Source organism: Caretta caretta, chromosome 1 (genome assembly GCF_965140235.1).
Source record: "Caretta caretta isolate rCarCar2 chromosome 1, rCarCar1.hap1, whole genome shotgun sequence".
In the NCBI taxonomy this organism is placed as follows: Eukaryota; Metazoa; Chordata; order Testudines; family Cheloniidae; genus Caretta; species Caretta caretta.
The window spans coordinates 228,613,078-228,634,063 of record NC_134206.1 but is presented as its reverse complement, the minus strand read 5'-3'; the positions used below and the strand labels follow the sequence as shown (position 1 = coordinate 228,634,063).

The 20,986-nt window shown below is 39.7% G+C and overlaps 1 long non-coding RNA gene across 2 annotated transcripts in view; it reads right to left on the bottom strand.

The window, feature by feature from the left end:
• Positions 1–2,063: 2,063 nt before the first annotated feature.
• Positions 2,064–20,986, bottom strand: part of LOC142069578 (uncharacterized) — a 48,177-nt gene continuing 29,254 nt past the window's right edge. The window contains exons 2-4 of one of the 2 annotated variants that reach the window (XR_012665487.1): positions 14,705–15,796; positions 14,006–14,073; positions 2,064–3,914 (exon numbers count right to left, since the gene is read on the bottom strand). This is a non-coding gene — a long non-coding RNA (uncharacterized LOC142069578). The remainder of the gene's footprint in view (positions 3,915–14,005; positions 14,074–14,704; positions 15,797–20,986) is intronic. The other variant, XR_012665489.1, reaches the window with a different exon arrangement.

The window sequence follows — 20,986 nt, the reverse complement described above, 5'->3', positions numbered from 1 at the left end:
TTTAAAATCAAATTTCCTTAGTAAAGGACACTCACTTAGAATTTGATCCTGAATGGTGCTAAGCAACTCCTAGGAGGTGCTGAGCACTGATAAAATCAGCCCCTCTGAGGAGCAGGCCCTTAAAGGCCAAGCATTTTTCACCTGGTTACAGATGTTCTGTTCACATTATGGTTTCCCTGAACAGCGTGGATGAGGATTTATTTAAACTATGCTTATGACCCCACTATCTCAACCTGCTCACCCATGCAATGACTATTAATCAGAAGCACAGGTTTCTAACAGTGCTCCAAAATAGCAATTAGAACTTCAGTTATAGTGTGAATGGGACCATGTAGTTTAAGCTTAGTCACATTAATGAAATCATAATTAGTGTTTTAAATGCTTTATAGAGAATACACCACCAATCAACATTTGATGTTGTGTTTGAGCCAAGAGAAACCATAAAGAGTGCTTTAAAAATGTTTTTCTATTTATGTCCATTTTTATTTTCACTCAGTAGAAAGCATGCTGTAGAGAAATGAAAGTGACTAAGCCAGCCATATTATTTATTCTTATATAAAACATGTCCCTTTTCACTAAAATCAAGATGTAACTACATATGGCCTTCCTGATCTTGACTTTTAAAGTACTGTGCTTTTAAATCCTCTTTTGATACAGCCTGGCTGAATCAGAACTACTTGCCTTTTATCCAGAAAGCAATAATTTAAAGGCTAGACTGTCAAAAAATATCACTTCATTTTTAAATAACAGAGTTTGCCAAGGGATGTTAAAAACTATATACCCAAAGATAGAAAGAAAGACTTACAAATAATCCATCAAAGAGACTTTAAATATAATGTAACGCTAAATCCTGCTGTCCTTAACTCACTTTAAAGTCAATGGGACAGCTGCATGCAGGATAAAACTCTTATAATCATAAGAAAGTTGTTCTCATGAGGCCCAATCCAATGCCCTTTGAAATCACTGGGAAGACTCCCAATGAACTGGGTGTTGGATGGGTCCTAAAATGACAAACTGTCTCTCTGTTGTGGATTTAATCTTTTGTTCTATATAAAACAGTCATGTCAAAACCTGAAGAAGAGCTCTGTGTAAGTTCAAAAAAGCTTGTCTCTTGCAACAGAAGTTGGTCCAATAAAAGATATTACCTCGCTCACCTTGTCTCTCTAATGTCCTAGGACTGACATGGCTACACCATTGCATGTCAAAACCCTGATATTTAGAATGCATATTGTACAGCTTCATATTCCCTTTTCAATCCCCCAATAGACTGAAACAAAAAACATTCTGTACTACATTAAAGAAAAATATGGCTAATTTTGTTTGGCTAAAGAAAAAAACTAGACTTAAGTACAGAATACTGATGAAATCAAAGGACCAAAGCTGTGCTGGCCATACCAAATTTGGTTAAGCATCAAGCCAAATTGTTAAAATGTGCTAAAAATCACTGGGAGGGACATGGTAGGTGAGGTAATATCTTTTCCTGGACTAATTTCTCTTGGTGGAAGGTACAACCTTGGGAACCTGAGAAAGAGCTGAGTGTGGCTCAAAAGCTTGTATCTCCCTCCAACAGAAATGGGTCCAATAAAAGATGTTACCTCGCCCACTTTGTCTCTCTCATATTCTGGAATCAGCATGGCTACAACACAACACTGCAAACAAGTTAAAAATTAATTGAAGCTAGGTAACGTCTACAATACGTTCACATTAGTTTGAATAGAAACTGAATTTGCTTCAGTAGTATTTGGGAAACCCTCGTGAATTTCTATTTGTTTTCCCACAAACTTTAATACAAATGCTTTTTTTTTTATGAGCAAGAATGTTCATAGGAAGTGAAAATGTGAGAAACTGTAGGAACATATGTTGACACCAGGATTCACATCACCCTCTTGAAATCTCTTTGACTTTCCTCCTCATCTCCAAAAGAGTTTCAGTAATCTAACTATGAAGCAGAAACATTGCGACATGGATTTAGGTGTCCAAACATACAACACAAATAATAAATAGTCAAAGACATAGCTGAAGCAAATAGCTCAGAAGCAGCCTTTTGGTTGAAATATATTTGAATAAAGTATTCAAACAATTGTGAACAAACAGCAAATGGATACAAATCAAAGGATATTTATGGAAGACTTACGAACAGAATAATAAAGAGTTACATTTATTAAATAAAATGACCTACTGTGAATAGTTTACCCAGCTCTAGTTGGCAAGAGTTTAATTACAGGTGAGGTAGCTTGGATAAAACGAACAATTCATGTTTTCCAGCACATTTTTAGTAGCAATACTATTTATTGACTAAAAGTAAAGAAACTAACTCCCTGTAATTCCTGCATTACCCAAATCTTAAATGTTTGGAATCAAATAGAGAAAGACAGAGATCGGGGAGAGGGAAGGTCATTTAAATAGATTAACTAGTGTATTTGATGTTCCTGATTTTATATGCGAAGCTTTCAGGAGGAATTGGAGGAGATGGGAAGAAAAGCTTAGTAGACTCAATTCCTGACCCAATTTTCTATTCCCAAAAAGGATGTTTTAAATATCTACAAGAGGCAGATTTCAGTAAAATTATACTAGGGTAGAATTTAGTTCATTGTGTTTTGTGAGACAGTGAGATGGATTAATTAATAGCATTGATCCTTTGACCAACTTTCTTTCAGAAGACATGGTCATATATAATTTTTGTGGGTATCATTTATTGATTTGTTTACTCTTTGGCTTCTAATTCAGCTCTGGCAAAACACAATGTCCAGTTATTCAGTTTTGGTTAACTATTTATTTATTTGGCATACGCTTAGTTACAAGCCTCTTTTGGCTACGCTTATAGAGTTTATAACTTTCACAGAGATCAAATATGATTCTCACAGGTATTGCAAGCTTGCATCAGGTATGACCAGAATTATATCGGAGACTGCACAGAAGTTAGAAGTTTCACTGACATAACCATGAGCGCTTGTTATCACCCTGAGCTCCACATTTTGGGTCTCATTCAAATTACATGTTCCAACAGTATACACTAGGAAGTTTGTCAGTCACAAGCTTTTTTGGTATAGTCCTCATGGGGCTTATTACTTTCTGGAGATCCACTGTAGTTTTCACTCCCCTTTGACTCCTTCCATTACTCTGTATATTCAAAAGAGGGAAGGTTCTGAAAATGGGTAGGCAAACTTGATGTCTCTATCTTAGGGTAGCATGGGGGTCAGTCTCCCCCTCCTCTAGTAACATTTGCCGATTTTATTGAAAACGATACAACATAGATCATTTTAACCATATTTTAAATCTAGTGTATCCTGAGCAACAGTAGTCAAGTCCCCTGTCCTTAGAAGTCAGAACCAGCTACCTGAGCTTCTTCTGGCCTCTGTCAAGGCTGATTGTTTCCATTCGACATTTGGTGGCGGATTCTAAATCTTGAAGAGCCCTAATCTTGCAGGATTTGTATGGAAGTCAGATATTTTTCACCGCCTCTCATCTCTTTACTTTAGCCCTGACTTTCCCTTTAAAAACAAAAGGTATGGCTGAGTCAAAGAAGTGATTTTAACATGGGGAATGGCATTTCCTTGTGCCCCTCCTTGCTGCGAGGAAAGAGCAGCGGGAAAGTTCTGTTGCTGATTTCTCCACATGGGTGGGTGTGTCTCTGAAGAGTCTCCAGTTGGCCTCCAGGAGGAGAGAGGGGTGAAGATTCTGATGGCATCGCTTTTTCTTGTAGAGGGTGGGAGGTTTGCAAAATTACAGCTGAGACCTGTCTTTCCAGTACAAAGGGCTGATTATACCACTGCATGTCATGTGTGTGCATGTGCGACTCTCTGAAGATCCACCGCTGGAGGAGAAAAAGCCATAGCATCCATTATGTAAGTGGGTCCCACTAAGATAAGGCAGCTGCTGGGAGCAGGCAAGGCCTTGATGTCCTGGACAGCATGCTATATTCAAACAGGGATGTCATATTTATTGTTAAACATTCATTTCCTTTAGTCCACTGCAGCAACAATAAGAGTCTCCTTTATTCATGGATATGTTGCTTCCAGAGATTAGCCTGTATACTTTACCCTATGGTACAGGAGTTGCCATGTGATTTACTCATTCCAAAAGATTATTATAGCAAATCCTTCCACTTAAAGGCTCAGAGTACAAAATTCGAGCTGCTCTAAATATCCATGCACTTCACTGAAGAAAATAAATGGTAAATTTTGTAATCATTCTTTCTTAGATCTGTCATAATTTCAGGCAGCATAAATTGAACCTTTCTTTTAATGAAGTAACATGATTATTAGTACACAGTATCACAGAATAATGATAAGTAATAGAAACAAATTGGATTATAGTAATGGAATACATAAATCATTCCTTACATCTGTTCCCAAAGCAACTGTGGGATAAGTTATTGCAGAAAAGGCTGTTCAAGCCAGCAGAGGCTGCGCTTGCCTCCTCCTCTGACCAATTCCTTTGTTTTTGTATGGTTAATTAATGAAATTGCAAGGTTACTTGGGAAACCCCTGTCATGCCTGGAGGGGAGATGTTATACTGCCAGGGAAGTTTTAGCATGATTTTATTGAAGAATATGAAATAAGAGAATCTCTCTTTCCCACATGAATATGTTAGCTTCCCAGACAGGAAAATATAATTTTCTTCTGCACAGAGACTGAAAAGTAATTCATATAAATCTAAGTCTATTCACATTATTTTTTGAAGCAAGGGGCTTGATTCTGGTTTGGCTGCTTTGCACTGCTGAGGCAGAGAAAAAGCTGTCCTAAAAGGGTAGCAAAGGAATCCCTCCTGTCACAGCAGCCTAACTTCAGACTTCTATTTCTGAAAATCTTGGCCTTAAACGCCTCCATATGTGGCAAGTGGAAAGCAGCCGTTAGCCCACTCACTGTATTTTAATTGTAAATACATCAGCACTGCGACCCTAATCTTTCAGCAGAAACATACTTATATTCGTCAAAGGTAAGAAAATGATAATTATGGTTTCAGCTAATGAAGTGTTTCGGCAGCCTTTTTTGCTTGTAAACAAGAACGAGGTTCCTTAAACTAACAAAAGATGTTCAAGGGTAGCTACAATATGTGGCCAGCTATTAACTGAGACACCAGGCCAAATTAATCCATTTGCAACTTCTGCCTTTGAGATCACAGGTGAAGAAGTGTGCCAATGATTATTTGTGTACCCTACTCAAGTACCTTAAAAACCTGAGTCTTGAGCCCAACCCTTCAGGACAGTAGGGCTGTGTCTACACTAAGGTATATTTTCGGTAAACATTTCCCATGGTTGCTACCAATGATGATCCTCCACTGATAGAAGCAATAGTGGGAGACCTAAGACATGGCAGCCCTAAGACACTGGTGAAGTTTGCACTGGTGGGAAATTTCTGCCAAAAACCCTAGTGTAGACAAGGCTTGGGAAGCCTGCAGTGGCTTTCAACCTTTCCTATGGTCTGACGAGGAATCTCAAGTCTGACCTCTTTCAGTGAATTTTAGATAAAGGAAACGCAGTGGATCTAATTTACCTCAACTTCAGCAAGGCTTTTGATACAGTTCCATATGGGGAATTATTAGCGAAGTTGGAAAAGATGGGGATCAATATGAAAATTGAAAGGTGGACAAGGAACTGGTTAAAGGGGAGACTACAACGAGTCATACTGAAAGGTGAACTGTCAGGCTGGAGAGAGGTTACTAGTGGAGTTCCTCAGGGATCGGTTTGGGGACCAATCTTATTTAATCTTTCTATTACTGACCTTGGCACAAAAAGTGGGAATGTGCTAATAAAGTTTGTGGATGACACAAAGCTGGGAGGTACTGCCAATACAGAGAAGGACACGGAAATCATACAGGAAGATCTGGATGACCTTGTAAACTGGAGTAATAGTAATAGGATGAAATTTAATAGTGAAAAGTGCAAGGTCATGCATTTAGGGATTAATAACAAGAATTTTTGTTATAAGCTGGGAACACATCACTTGGAAGTAACAGAGAAGGAGAAGGACCTCGGAATATTGGTTGATCACAGGATGACTATGAGTCGCCAATGTGATTTGGCCATGAAAAAAGCTAATGCGGTCTTGGGATGCAACAGGCGAGGTATTTCCAGTAGAGATAAGGAGGTGTTAGTACTGTTATACAAGGCACTGGTGAGACCTCATCTGGAATACTGTGTGCAGTTCTAGTCTCCCATGTTTAAGAAGGATGAATTCACACTGGAACAGGTTCAGAGAAGGGCTACTAGGATGATCCGAGGAATGGAAAACCTGTCTTATGAAAGGAGACTCAAAGAGCTTGGCTTGTTTAACCTAAGCTAAAGAAGGCTATGGGGAGATATGATTGCTCTCTATAAATATATCAGAGGGATAAATACCAGGGAGGGAGAGGAATTATTTAAGCTCAGTACCAATGTGGACACAAGAACAAATCTGATCATTGGGAAGTTTAGACTTGAAATTAGATGAAGGTTTCTAACCATCAGAGGAGTGAAGTTCTGGAATAGCCTTCCAAGAGGAGCAGTGGGAGCAAAAGACACATCTGACTTCAAGACTAAACTTGATAAGTTTTTGGAGGGGATGGTATGATGGGATAGCCTAGTTTTGGGAATTAATTGATCTTTGACTATTTGCGGTAAATATGCCCAATGGCCTGTGATGGGATGTTAAAGGGGGTGGGATCTGAGTTACTACAGAGAATTCTTTCCTGGGTGTCTGGCTGGTGAGTCTTGCCCACATGCTCAGGGTTTAGCTGATTGCCATAACTGGGGTCAGGAATGAATTTTCCTCCAGGGCAGATTGGCAGAGACCATGGGGTTTTTTTGCCTTCCTATGCAGCGTGGGGCAGATCACTTGCTGGAGGATTCTCTGCATCTTGAAGTCTTTAAACCATGATTTAAGGACATCAATAGCTCAGACATAGGTTAGGGGTTTGTTACAGGAGTGGGTGGGTGAGACTCTGTGGCCTGCGTTGTGCAGGAGGTCAGACTAGACAATCATAATGGTCCCTTCTAACCTTAAAGTTTATGATTCTATGAATTTGCTATTTTCAGTCTTTACCAATTTTGTTACAAAAGTGTAAGTTTTTCAGCAGTTTATGGGGGGGCAGTTTCTTAAGTGGACGGAATGACATTAATAATATACTAGGAACAGCACCTGGTCTTTCGATAGCGTGTAACAAAAATATGGTGGAACTTTTGATCTGCTTTTCTTCCTTTGTACTCAACTATATATTACAGAGTAACTGGATCAGTCCATAATCTTGAAGGTTGTATATGCTGTGAAGGACATTGGTCTGTTCCTCACTAACTTATGAATTCTATATGTGGCCTGGTTATGGGTTAGTTGCTGTATTTTGAGTTTTTGGAATGTTTGCCATACGCATACAGTGGTTTAGTCTAGAAACAGGGCTGTGAGGAAGCTAACAGAATGGCAACGCAGTAGCTCTAGATTAACAACCTCCCAGTAAACGTGTTGGGGGGTGGGGGGGGTCATTAAGACAAGGCCCAAGCTGTTAGCTGGGAAGATGTCACCTCCAGGCTCCAGCAGTTACAAGGACTTGTTTTGTCAATGCTGGAAACCAAAAGATTAAAAGGACACTAAAAAGTTAAAACATCACACTCTAGAGAGAGAGGAAGCAATTCTCAAATTGCTGTTCATGGACAAGGGACTGACACAGTGACACACTCTGTGGGAGACTCTGAAGAAAGAAAACCTGCCTGGCCCACCACCACAGAGTGGTAGGAATTAGGTAAAATATTGTGACACTAAGACCCACCCCTGTACACACTATTGTAATAATCTTTGTACAAAATATGCCTTGTGAGGTCTCATTTGACAACTAATAACTCACTGATTATTAATATTCTTGTCTGATCTATGTATATGATGGATATTAAGAGTTATAAATATATACTGGAATTATAACTAAAGTGTGTATAAACCAAGTATGTCGAGAAGTGGTTAAACAGTTCCATCCTAAACACAGGTACGTGTGTGTTTATCTCAACTTACATATAAGCAGTAAACAGACATATCAAGCTAACAAGAGGTAGAGGCAAACCTCACTAACAAGTAGGGGGAAAGACAGCATGGCATTTACATACAGCAGGAGAGAGAAGCTTGGTCTGGGTTTTACTTTTCAGAAGAATCCTTTTCAAAGGTTTACTGGTCTATAAAGACAGACTGGCTGAACCTCAAATGATAAGCAATTGAAACAACTGAGTGTATACAATATTACTATATTAAAGTGTATAGACATATCTTTTCTGTAAGCTAGTGACACACTGAATTAATATCATTGTGAAATGTATGCATTAACTTAACCCTTTATATAAGGAATTATAGATACTTATATTAGGCTGTACAAGAGGGAATGTCACAGCTATCTACCTGTCTCCTATTTCAATTAAGCATGGTGGAATCAAACAACAGAAGTCCTATATACAGAAATCATACGGGGGATGGGAAGGCCACAGGAGGGGGAAGAACAGCAAAAGGTCATCCTGCCTCTTGAAACAAAGTTCACTGAACTTTGGAAGATATAAGCAAGGGCAGAAGCCATCTTTGGCATCCATCACTAGGAAGATAAGAGACAAGAACTGAATAAAGGTGAGAAACATGCTTAGGCAAAGAGTTTTCGCCAAAAAATAAAAGGGAAGCCAGCATCTTGAACTTTTGTGGAAGGTCCTGGCTGAAGGAAAGTCAGCCATGGCTGGGCAGAAGGACAGGTGAGAAGCCATTTTGAAAAAAAGCCTGTAGCCTGCTAGATTAAGTTTTAGACTTTTAGAAGCATATTTTGTTTTATTTTACTTATAGCTCTTTCTATCTTAATTCCTTATATGTGAACTCACTTAATGCTATGTCTGTTTTGTTAAATTTATTTCATTTTTACCATAAATCAACTGAGTGTTGTGTTTAAAGGGGCAGGGTATATTTACCACCACTTCAGTTAATAAGCCATGATGTGTTTTTGTGTCTTTAGAGGAAAACACACACCATATTATATCTCTGAGCTATCAAGGAGAGGGCTGGACATTGTGGAACACACGGTTTGGGAAAAGTCAGGACTGGGAGTGTGTTGGGGGTCACCCTCCAAGTGGTAACCAAGGCTACTGGAAGCCAGAGATGGGAGGTGGGGTTGCAGCCAGGCTGCTGGAGTCTCTGAACTGGCCTGTCTAGCACATATCTATACAGGATGTGACTTGCATGTTAGCTGGCTAGTTTTTGAGCAACCCAGGTGGGATCTACAGCAGCAAAGCATTGTAAGGAGCTCATGATTACAGGGATAGCAGTGACACAATCCCTCACTGGTTTGGATTGCACCTCAGAATATGACTTATATACACACACCCCTTTAATTGTGTTAAAACCCTTTTTCTCTTGCCCCTTGTGGAGAGGCAATGGAATCACTGCATGTCCACTACATAGCTGGAGCAGTCTCTGTGGTGTGGGAAGAGATGGATTAGAGGATCTGTGTTCTGACCTTTTCTGCTCAGCCCTATCCTATCTCCAAGCCTCCCAACAACTGGTAAAGTAAAAAGCTCTTGCAGAGTTGCATTCTGTGCTATACAGGGGGTGTTCACCACTCCCATGGCCATCCCAAATCCTGCCACCCCTTTTGATTCCATTGCAAGAGGGGCCTCTGTAGGACAGGGTATTCTTCAGTTTTACCAAGAATTCTTCATATTTATACAGTACATAACCCAGGTTAAGTCTGTTCAAATTATGGCTCACAGTGGTTACAAATTGAGTAAAGCAAAGACACAATGACAGAATTTCTTTCTGGTTGATATTAACAGAGTTAATGCCAATGGAAAGATCCAGCCATAATAGGTGATATTTTCTAGAAGAATGACTAAGCACATTTTATGAGGCAACACGATGTAAACACCCTAATCTTTTGCATTTTGACTGAGTCATCACCAGCAATTAGAAAAGGTTATTCTTAGGAATACAGTAATTGGCAGAAATAAGTGAGTCAGTGTTCTCATAGATAATGACTGTGTCAAACCTTTTGTCATGCACATGCTATATTGGACAAGCAGCATTCTCTTCCTGTTAGAGAGCAAAACTGACAGAGAACTTTGCAAAATGGTGGAGTGACTTTTGCTTTTTGGCACCAGCATCAACGTCATGTTCTTGCTGAACTGAATGGGAAATCATTTTCCCATCTAATGAAAATTTGAGATTTCAAAATTTTTCCTGTTCTACACTGGGACAAACCTGAGACTTTTTGAAATTTGTGTATGAAAACAAGACTGCAAGTGAGAACAAGCACATACTGCCTCAGAATAGCCAAGAGTCTGCTGGTTAGGGCACTGAAGTAATCTGAAGACCCAAGTTCAAATCCCTGCTCTACCTGAGTTAGAACATCAGTCTTCAAAGTCATCTACCAGCATCTTTCAAGGGCACTAAAACCATTTTGCCCCCCAAATTTTGTTACTTTTCTTTTTAGGAAAAGTTATTCTTCCCCTTCTCAGTCCCTGCTCTGATTTCCCTATCAAATATCACAGAGCTTCTTTTCTTTAATTTCATTTTTACAAGTCAATTATGCCTGGTAAATTTCATCAAACAATGACAATTAGAGAAAAGACTACATGTTTTGCAAGTGGTAATACATACTGTATCACAGGAAACCTTACAAACCAAAGCCTCACAGCTTTGTATGGCAGTTAAAGCGCCCGTGGAACTTGTGGTAAGGTTACAGATTTACCCTGGCAAACTGGATAAAATTCCCGTCCCAGAACTGTTATGCGGCATCAGGGATGGCCTGAAGGATAAAATCCCAGACAAATGAACTGTGGTGGCAGCAGTAAAGATGAGTGTAGCATCAGGGGGCAGGTAGAAATGAAATGGCTGAAGGGGCCAGAAGGCTTAGTTAAAAGATTACAGACCTCTCCACCCAGTCTCAGCTACAATGAGCTCATCCACCCAAAGGAAAAACTCACTGAAGTTCATCCAGCTCCTATCTGTGACACAAGCATGTCAGGGTTAGATGGTGGGCAGAAATGGCTTGGGTAATATTTTGTGCAGTCCACAAAATTCAACCAAGCATATTGCATGAAGAGATCACCCCTCCCCCGCTCCTCAGGAAATGGCCTTTTTTCATAATAGAAAGCTCTCTCAATTTGAGGTTAAAATGTTCCACTTTTTTGGAAGAATGTCCATGATACATTTTTAACTGAAATTTTTATTTAAAAAAGTGGGCCTTTGTAAACAATTCATTTTAACTAACAGCTGGATTTTCAGTAAGGAAGATTTTCAAACTATCTCAATACAAATTATGGTAAATGTTTTGTTAAAAAAGTATCATGGAAACTTTAGTAAAAACAGGCAATATGTCCATTTTGAATCCTGCAAAATGGAAAACCATGAAACTGAAAATGTTAATGAAATTTTTCCTGTTTTTTGATCAGCTATAATAATCAGCTAAACTGCTCAAGATAGTTAAGACCAAAGCAGACTGTGAAGAACTTCAAAAAGATCTCACAAAACTAAGTGATTGGGCAACAAAATGGCAAATGAAATTTAATGTGGATAAATGTAAAGTAATGCACATTGGAAAAAATAACTATTAAACCATTAAAGATTAAAGAGGCTAAAACTTTTCAGCTTGGAAAAGAGGAGACTAAGGGGGGAGATGATAGAGGTATATAAAATCATGAGTGGTGTAGAGAAAGTGAATAAAGAAAAGTTATTTGCTTGTTCCCATAATATAAGAACTCGGGGCCACCAAATGAAATTAATGAGTAGCAGGTTTAAAACAAATAAAAGGAAGTTCTTCACACAGCACACAGTCAACTTGTGGAACTCCTTTCCTGAAGAGGTTGTGAAGGCTAGGACTATAACAGGATTTAAAAGAGAACTGGATAAATTCATGGAGGTTAAGTCCATTAATGGCTGTTAGCCAGGATGGGTAAGGAATGGTGTCCTTAGCCTCTGTTTGTCAGAGGTTGGAGATGGATGGCAGGATGGACATCACTAGATTATTACCTGTTAGGTTCACTCCCTCTGGGGCACCTGGCATTGGCCACTGTCTGTAGACAGGATACTGGACTGGATGGACTCTTGGTCTGATCCAGTATGGCCTTTCTTATGTTCTTAATGCAGAAGAGTGGGATGGGGACTGGGTGGAGCCTGGCACATCAGGCAGCGTATGCTGTGTTGGGTATGCACTTGTGATAGTTTACTCTCTCCCTTGGAGCAGTGGGGAAAACAAGAGGGAGACTTATTGCCCAGCGTTTTCCAGGCTCAGTGGAACAATTCTCTGCCCCTTACTCTGTGTTATGTTCACAACGTCCACGGAGAAAAGTTAGATAAGAACAAATATTCTTTGTGGAAGGTTGCAATGCAACAACTTTATTTCTTTGAATTCAGACTGGTAACATACAAGAGCCAAAAATCAGAGAGAAAGAAAACAGTCTGCTCTAAGGCAGTCAAACAACTCACCCTGGCTCAGATTGCAATCTAATAGTCTAGTCAATTGATTGTTGGATCCTTTAGGATGAAATATGCTACAAAAAGGTAAAATATTATTCTATGGAAGTGAATTTTGGAGACGCTAACATTGGTAAGAGAAAATAGTGCCTGCAACAAGAAGTTTCATATAGAATTTTCAAATGCATATTGTTGGAAAGGAGGAAGAAACTGACTGATGGATAATGTTATACTGCCAGCCATGAACAATGCTTGCAGAGATGCTAGACAGTCACTGTTTACATGGATCCATATAAACTATGAAAGAATGTTGAAAATCCAAAAGAGAACTGGCAGTTCAATATGTATATAATAAGAGTGTTGCACAGGATCCAGCAAACAATTGTTTATTTACTTAAAGATTGCTCATCACAGAATCATTTTGTAAGATAAGACCTGCAAACCTTACTCATGTGCGTAGCCTTCTGGAAATCAATAGGGCTAGTCAATGTAAGAACTACTCACATGAGTAACGGATGCAGGAGCACGGCTGAGGTACTAAATCAGTGAAGATATGGCTTGCTGCAGAAAGTACCATGAAAGAGCTGGAGTGAGGAATAACGGAGGCAAAGGAAGGTTGTGGTGCTTCAGGTGCTTAAGAGTATGGCTACAAGAAAAGGCTTTATAAGAGTTCTTAGAATTATATCCAGGATATGAAAAAGGTAAATGCTCAGACACATTTGAAACTAAAATAAATTCAGAACTCCAGAGATGAGTATTGTTATAATTCATGTTTCCTACTTACAGTACAATGTATGCATATTTCCTATAGACAAGGCCTGGGGGAAGACTGAATTCAAATGAGGTATGCCATAGCTCAGCTGTCTGAGTCAGCCTGATTATACTTTCATATATTCAAGAAGATTTACAAATGGATTGTGTGCTTTTTATTTGGAAAATGTCCTTGTCTACATGACAATCAGCAAATTCAAAACTATAGTCCTTTCAAGGACACTTGTCCTGTGCACAGGAAGGTGGGAAAATATTGATAACGAGTTAAAAATCTTTCTGGCTCCCAACAGATGGAAACAAAGGGCAAGATGGAGGCTTTCTAGTTCCACAGCTAAATATTAAGTATTTCTTTTATTGGCTTTGAAAAATCAATTCAGTCATGAATACACAAGTATGACCACAAATTTCCTACTCTATATATCCTGCGACTGGCTCCTTATTCTCTCCAAAAATACAATTCAGTGTCTATTTGTGGCTTTCACCTTTTGGCAACATTCTGGGTCTCCCTCCCTTCAGCTGCCTCGGAGCAACAGTAGGATTTCTCTGTAGCCTTTTTTTTTATGTAAAGTGAATTTTGTAATGTGGTATTACACCACCGTGGGTTCAGCTCTGGTGGCTACAATTTCAAGCTTAACAGAGTGAAAGTCACCTCTCTTACATGCTTCAGATTTATAGTCTCTCAGAACACATAAAGACCAAAGGTAGTGACCACACGTACATTTAAAAGTACAAGATCTAGTCTGTTTTAGAAGTTTTATTAAAGTTACAAATATCTAAGCATATTGAAATTCTATAAAGACCTATGCACAAGTTACAAATGTGGTTATACTCACATCCTTAACAGCAGCATCAGGGACCGATGGGTCTCATGGATTGATCATCAGTAGAGGGATGGTTCCTGCTGGAGTTTCCCACAGGGAGCTCAATTTTTCTAATTTAGGCACCCTCTTTTTATAATGCAATTATGACTATACCTCACTAGTATTTACATACATCGTGCACCCTGTGGCTAGGGCATGTGTTATACCCAGTAGTCACATTTTTATCTTATAAGCAAAAAATTACTTACTCTTAATTTTTTGCAGTATCTCCCATTGGTACATCTTTTCCCATAATCTGGTTAGTCTTTGGTCACTTGCTAATATCAGCATTTCTTAACTCCAAGGCCCAAAATTGCTAAGCTAAAATCTTGCAGGCATTGTGTTTCAGCCCTACTTACTTAGATATCTAATACACGATTATTCCTTCTACATACTGATCAATCTTATACTTCTATAATTCTGCAACATACATGATTATATATGGCATAACATTTAATTATAACACAAGAAATGAACTAAAATAATTGGCTACATCTCCATCCATATGCCCTACCCCGCAGAGTCTTAAATCACTGCACTCTGTCCTGTGTCAGCCTTCTCACTGATCCACCTAATCTATATAATCTTTTTCAACCCCTGCCAGAAAGTGTTGATTTCTCTCTTCCTATTTTTAAAAAACAAGTTTTACTCTTATGTGCACCTCTGTCTTACCTTATTTGTTGATCTAGTCACTGTGGTGGTATATGGGGTACTCCACATCTTTGTCCAGGAAGGTGCTCCGATAGTTTGGCTGGGTCTACTTGGGTCAAGCTATCATCCACTGCCTCATTATCTCTGCTCTGTCTGCAGGAGTATGGAAGCAAGGGTTAATAAGTGACTAGAGAGCCAAAACAGCTGGTTTTTTTACACTACACATGATATGGCTGATATGTAGAAAAGGAGAAAGAGAAAAGTAGTCATGGGAGTGTAGGGTAAAAGATTGGACACTGCCTGTTGCCCTGGTGCATAGGGAGAAAGGATTTATTCCACTGGAAAGGAGAGCATTTATACCCAAGAAAGGAGAGGAATATTTTGGTTTATTGGCTACTCCTACTGGACAAGTAGAGTCCATCATGTAACATTCACTGGTAGGACATTCCATGTGTTGAGAAGGGCTAAAGTTTGGCTAATATTCTAGCCAAAAGCAGGTAATGATTGCTTTTGTATGCTAAGAAGTGCACTGATATATATGTTAGTACTGATATGTTCACAGAATCCTGTGGATTTTTAGTAATATCTTCAAGAACAAAGAACCCCCAAAACATTAGAAGCCCAATTTTCTTCCAGAAGGTCTGCCATTGCTGGCAGTCTCCCCTGAGTTCACTTTACAAGCTGAGCAGGTTTTTTGGACAGAGTCCACACAAACATAAGGCTGATGATGCTTTTAGGTTGTTAACCAATCCCTTTCTTTAGAAGCAGTGACATCGATACTAAAAAAAAGGTTGATCTTTCCAACTACTGCTTTATCTGTAACCTTTCAGCAACAGAAGGTAATTGACAAAATGGCTGCTGCCCAATGAACAGCTGTCAACAAGGAGATCTTCTCATTCATGGTTTGAACCTTGCCCATCTAATCTGAAACACTCCTTGTCTGGGTCTTCAGTGGTTGTTGCATCTGGAGCAAATGCAGGACGTGTTTCACTGTTTCTTTTGGTGGAGATTTTAGTGATGTCATTACAGCTCAAGTTCAGAAGAGTTTGAAATGTTTCAAACCAACATGGTGCTTCATTTGTTTTCACATTCATGGGTCGAGACCACTCACTCCTGGGAAAAAAACAAACATGGATCATCAGGGTCTTAGTGCTGCTTTGAATTTGATCATGTTCTAAATATGTCCATAATTATTTATAGTGACCCTTATTTTTAAGAGATAAAGCTGTGATCCAAAGTGATATGTAAGGTGGTATAAAATAGATGGCCCCCTTATACTAACTACATCCATGTCAAGCTGAAACTTGTGTTGTCTCACTGCTTTGTTTAGCCAATTAAACAAGTCCTTTTTGCACCCTGTGTGGGTTTTTCTGAATTGAGTACTAGTCTGCCTTCTTTGCCTTTATAAGGGAAAAAAACTGACAAGACAAAGGATTTCTAAGATATCACAATGATGCCGAGAGAATTTTAAAGTCCTATATAGAGTGCTTTTTCTTCCTTTATTGCTCTTCACAACACCAAAAGAAAATACACTTCAAAAATACTGTACACACCAAACATTGCATACACTAGAGACAGTCCTACAGTCTATAGTTCCTTAACCCATACCCTATGTGTGACATTGCACTCCATATGTTTTACAGAAATATGCTTATGAGTGTAAGTATAAAGTAACTGAAATATGCTTTATGCAAAAGGTCTCTTGTAAGATATTGTTACAAAGCTTATAATCTACTGAGTGTGTTCATCCTATTTGTATGAATGTATCATTCTCGTATCTGAACCTAGAAATATGAAGTATTACTCTGAAGTCCTATTGTAACTATGCAAAGTGTGGGCCATGAATGGTGGCTTGGAATCTTGATGGCTCCCATTAACTGGGACAATTGGTTGCGAATGGCTCTGTTTACTCCCAAACCTTCCTGGGTATGTGCAGTTTTAGCCCTGAAAGAATGGAGAATAAGGTCTTACAGTGACATGTGATCATGTCATCTGGTACTGGAATCCATCTTAAACTTGTGCTTTTCCATTTAGAAGGAGGGGTGGGGACCCAGAGAGACAAAAGATTCCCGCCTTCTGCCAAAGCTATAAAAGGGGGTTGAACAGAACAAGGGGGCTGCCAGTCATGAGAAATCCCCTAGTTACCACCTGAACTGGGACTAACAAGAACTGTATCGGGGAAAGGATTGGGCCCAGACTAAGGAATCTAGTCTGTGAAAGAAGCTTATTGGAACGTCTCTGAGGGTGAGATTTACCTGTATTCAGTTTCTTAAATGTATTAGGCTTAGACTTGCGTGTTTTGTTTTATTTTGTTTGGTAACTTACTTTGTTCTGTCTGTTATTACTTGAAACCACTTAAATCCTACTTTTTATACTTAATAAAATCACTTGTGTTTATTAACCCAGAGTTCTTGATTAATACCTGGGGGAGCAAACAGTTGTGCATCTCTCTCTATCAGTGTTATAGAGGGCAGACAATTTATGAGTTTACCCTGTATAAGCTTTATGCAGAGTAAGACAGATTTATTTGGGGTTTGGATCCCATTGGGAGCTGGGTGTCTGGGTTCTGGAGACAGGAATACCTGCTGAGTGGTTTTCAGTTAAAGCCTACAGCTTTGGGGGTGTGGACCAGACCTGGGTCTGTGTTGCAGCAGACTAGTGTGTCTGGCTAAACAAGGCAGGGTTCTGAAGTCCCAAGCTAGCAGTGGAAAATGGGCTCAGAGGTAGTTTCAGCATATCAGGTGGCAGTCCCAAGGGGGTCTCTGTGACCGAACCCGTCACATGATGTTTTCCCTATAAAGAACTGCACTGTGGGAATCATCTCTCTACTTTTACTTCACCCACATGGGTACAGCAGAGCCCTAATAGGGAACAGAAAAAAAATCCAACTGAATTTGTAAAGAAGGACACTTCTCCAAGTGGTCAATGAGGAAATCTACAGGGGCTGCCACTGCTGGCAAAGCATTAGCTTGCTTGGTCAGTGCAACCTATGCCATCCCATCCACCACTGACTTGATGAACTCAGATAAATTCTGTGCGATTACAGTGGGGGCCTCTTCAGATTAAAACGGTTCTGACCTGGACTTCACCACTTGAAATCAAACAATCCCACTAGGGTTATCTAGAATGCATTAGCTGGGGGGAAAATCTCTGTCACCCATTGTCTCCTGCTTTCTAGTGACCACTTTCTCATCACTTGGACTACTACTGTTCCAGTTAGTCCAAAGAGTAAATTAAAAAATTTAGCCACAGACTTTGAGGTGCTATTAAACTTTTTCATTATTTCTGCCTGTTTGTTGTTTTATTTACTCTAAGGCCTTGTCTAAACTAGAAAGGGTTTTCTGGGATAGGTATACCAACAAACCCTTCTAGTGGAGGCCAGTTTATACCAGCAAGAGTTCTGTTCCTGGCATAGCTCAGACCAGTTCAAAATAAGTTATATCAGCAAAAGGACTTTTTTGATGGTGTAAGTGCATATACAATGGGGCTTGTGCTGGCATAGCTATGTTGGTCAGGAATGCGTTCCCCCCACACCCCTCCTAACCAACCGAACACTGCTATCAAAACTTTTAAGTTTACACCAGGCAGAAGTGAAGAGCTCTGAAGTGTTTGTGTGAAGGATGCTAAAAGAGTGCAAAAACAAACTTTGCAATGAATAATGGGCAGCACTGGGAAAAATCAGGGGTTAAGTATACAAATCTCCATAATGTTAAGTGTTCACGCTGTCTGATTTTAATCTCAGCTGATCTGTATTAAGACAGTCCAATTGAAGTAAGATGAACAGCCTGCTGTCACAGGGCACACCACTAGACAGGCACCGCCTGCTACTCTGGGAATTAGCTCAAGACTGACACCCCAGCATCCAGTTTGCACACCATCACTCTATCCACTCGCAGCTCCTCTTAAAGCCTCAGGAACCATAGTGTCCTCTTTGTGGTTCAGCCCTCAAGACATGTCTCTGTCCAGGAGAGTTTAACACCTCAATAGTCCTAGGCAGTTTTCTTGCTCACTGCCTCAGTGCCATTCACCCAGTGGTTGATAGTGTAAACCAGGCCCCTCACTCTCTTCTCTGGGTTCCAGTCCAGGAACTCTCAGCTCAGAGGTCTGGGCCTGCTCTCTCTCTGGACTCAGTGCTCTATCCTTGGGCTTCTTCCTATCATCAGTTCCCCTTTTCTTCCTGGGGCTACCAGTTCCCAAAGTCTCCTCCCCTCATCCCAGAGAGTATCTGTATTTTTCATTCATTACTCCCTTTCTCCTAGAAGTGTCTGCTTTTTCCCAGCAACCCTGTAGCCATTCAGCTCCTGGGCTTTATAGGCCCCACCTATTCCTGTGCAGCTGAGCCTCCTTAATCAACTGTCTAATGGGTTAATTGGCTCATCTGGCCTGCATTAAACCCTGCAGGGTGAATGTGGGGTAGTCACCCCATCACACCTGCCAAAATGCAAAGGTTATGTGTGCCAAACATTTAAGCAGGGGACCTATGGCTGGGACACATTCTAGATGAATGATGCATACTAATTGTCAACCTGGAGAGAACCTTGATTGAACCGTCAGCCAAGATTTGCAAAGCTAACAGCACTGGTGCTAACTGCCAAATTTCTCACAACAAACCCAAACTGTGTCCTCATTATTTTATATTCAACATTTTGAAACTTATTTTTTAAACAGAAGAATATATAGTCAAAACACCTCAAGTTGTTATCTAGTGAATTTCTAAGCTAAGTAGTATTGGACTAGGTCTGTACTTAGGCAGGAATTCTCCAGGTCAGTGGTTTTCAACCTGTGGTCCATGGACCCTTGGGGGTCTGCAGACTATATCTAAGATTTCCAAAGGGGTTTTCACCTCCATTCAAAAAAATTTTGGGGTCCACAAATGACTAAAGGTTGAAAACTACTGCTCTAGGGAAAACATAGATATTAGAACGAGTGGTGTTTGTAACAAACAGCCTCTGAATCAGCAACCAAGATCCATTATAAAGCTCTGTTTTACCTTCACTATATTTTTGGCTTGCCAGATTGGCATGGACTAAAAATTACCATATTTACTCTGAAGACAAAGAAGAACATTTCCACAAAGTACAAAGAAAAGTCAAACTGTATGAATCATTTAACAATTACCCTGATATGAAATTGAGTTTTTTCTAACATTTCTTTATCTTCCCCCAGCTCCTAAATAGCTTGTTACTTCCTCGTCAAGCTTAAATCTCCTTACAAAATTATATGTTGGTAGGGGTGCTGGAACAATGTTTATAACAGGGGTGCTGAGAGCCACTGAACTAAACTGTAAATCCTGTATATAATGGAAACCACTTCAAGCCTGGGGGTGCAGCAGCATCCCCCACATCCCTAGTTCCAGCACCTATGTATGTTAGCTACATTTGAAGAAAATATATTAGAGTTATGCAAAGCTATTAGTGAGTTCTCTTGCAGATAGTTTGGGGGTCAGTCCTGCCCACACTGATGTCAATGAGAGGTATGCGTGTATGCAGGTGTATATATATGCACATACATACACACACACATATTCACAATCCCACTGATTTATTTGGAGCAGTATCCATTACTCTGGACCATATCCTCATTTGCAGTTAAGGGGCATTCAGAGCAGGTGAGAAGGGGTATGTTCTCCTTTCTGAACATCAGGGAAGATTTGGACCCTGATGTATGTGGGACATGTTGCTGTCTATTGGGTGGCTGAAGCTTAGAAAGAATATATAGATTACAACTCCAGTGAGCTCTTTGGCTCAGTTGGTGGAGCTCTGTATTTTTAAAGTTAGAGAACCAGGGTTCTAGTCCCAAAGGTGATAGTTTGACCATTGTTTAGGTTATAATAGAATCATTATAAGGCTCCAACCCACTCAAACAACAACAAAACTTCTGTCTTCAGAATCTCATTGACAATGAGAATGTGTTCTGAAAACTTTAATTAAACCAAATAATTACTGTGGAACAGAGGGCCTAGGTGACTTGCCAAAGATTACACAAGAAGCTTGTGACATAGCTGGAAACAGAACTCTGATGAAATAGACCCACAGTATACCTCATTCAAATTAGTTCAAATCTCTGTACTTAGTTTGGGTAGGCCAACTATAAAATGGGCTAATTGTGCACTCCCATCATTGTCGAGTGTTTTGAGATCTAGAGATGAAAAACCAGTATATTAATACAAAGTATTGGCCCAGACCACTCCCTTTAGATCTGTGAACAATGTAGCTATCTATGACCTTATTTATAAAACCCAAGCACTTAAAAGCAACTAACTGAACAGCTAAGGACCCCATCAACCTCATACTGCCATCATAA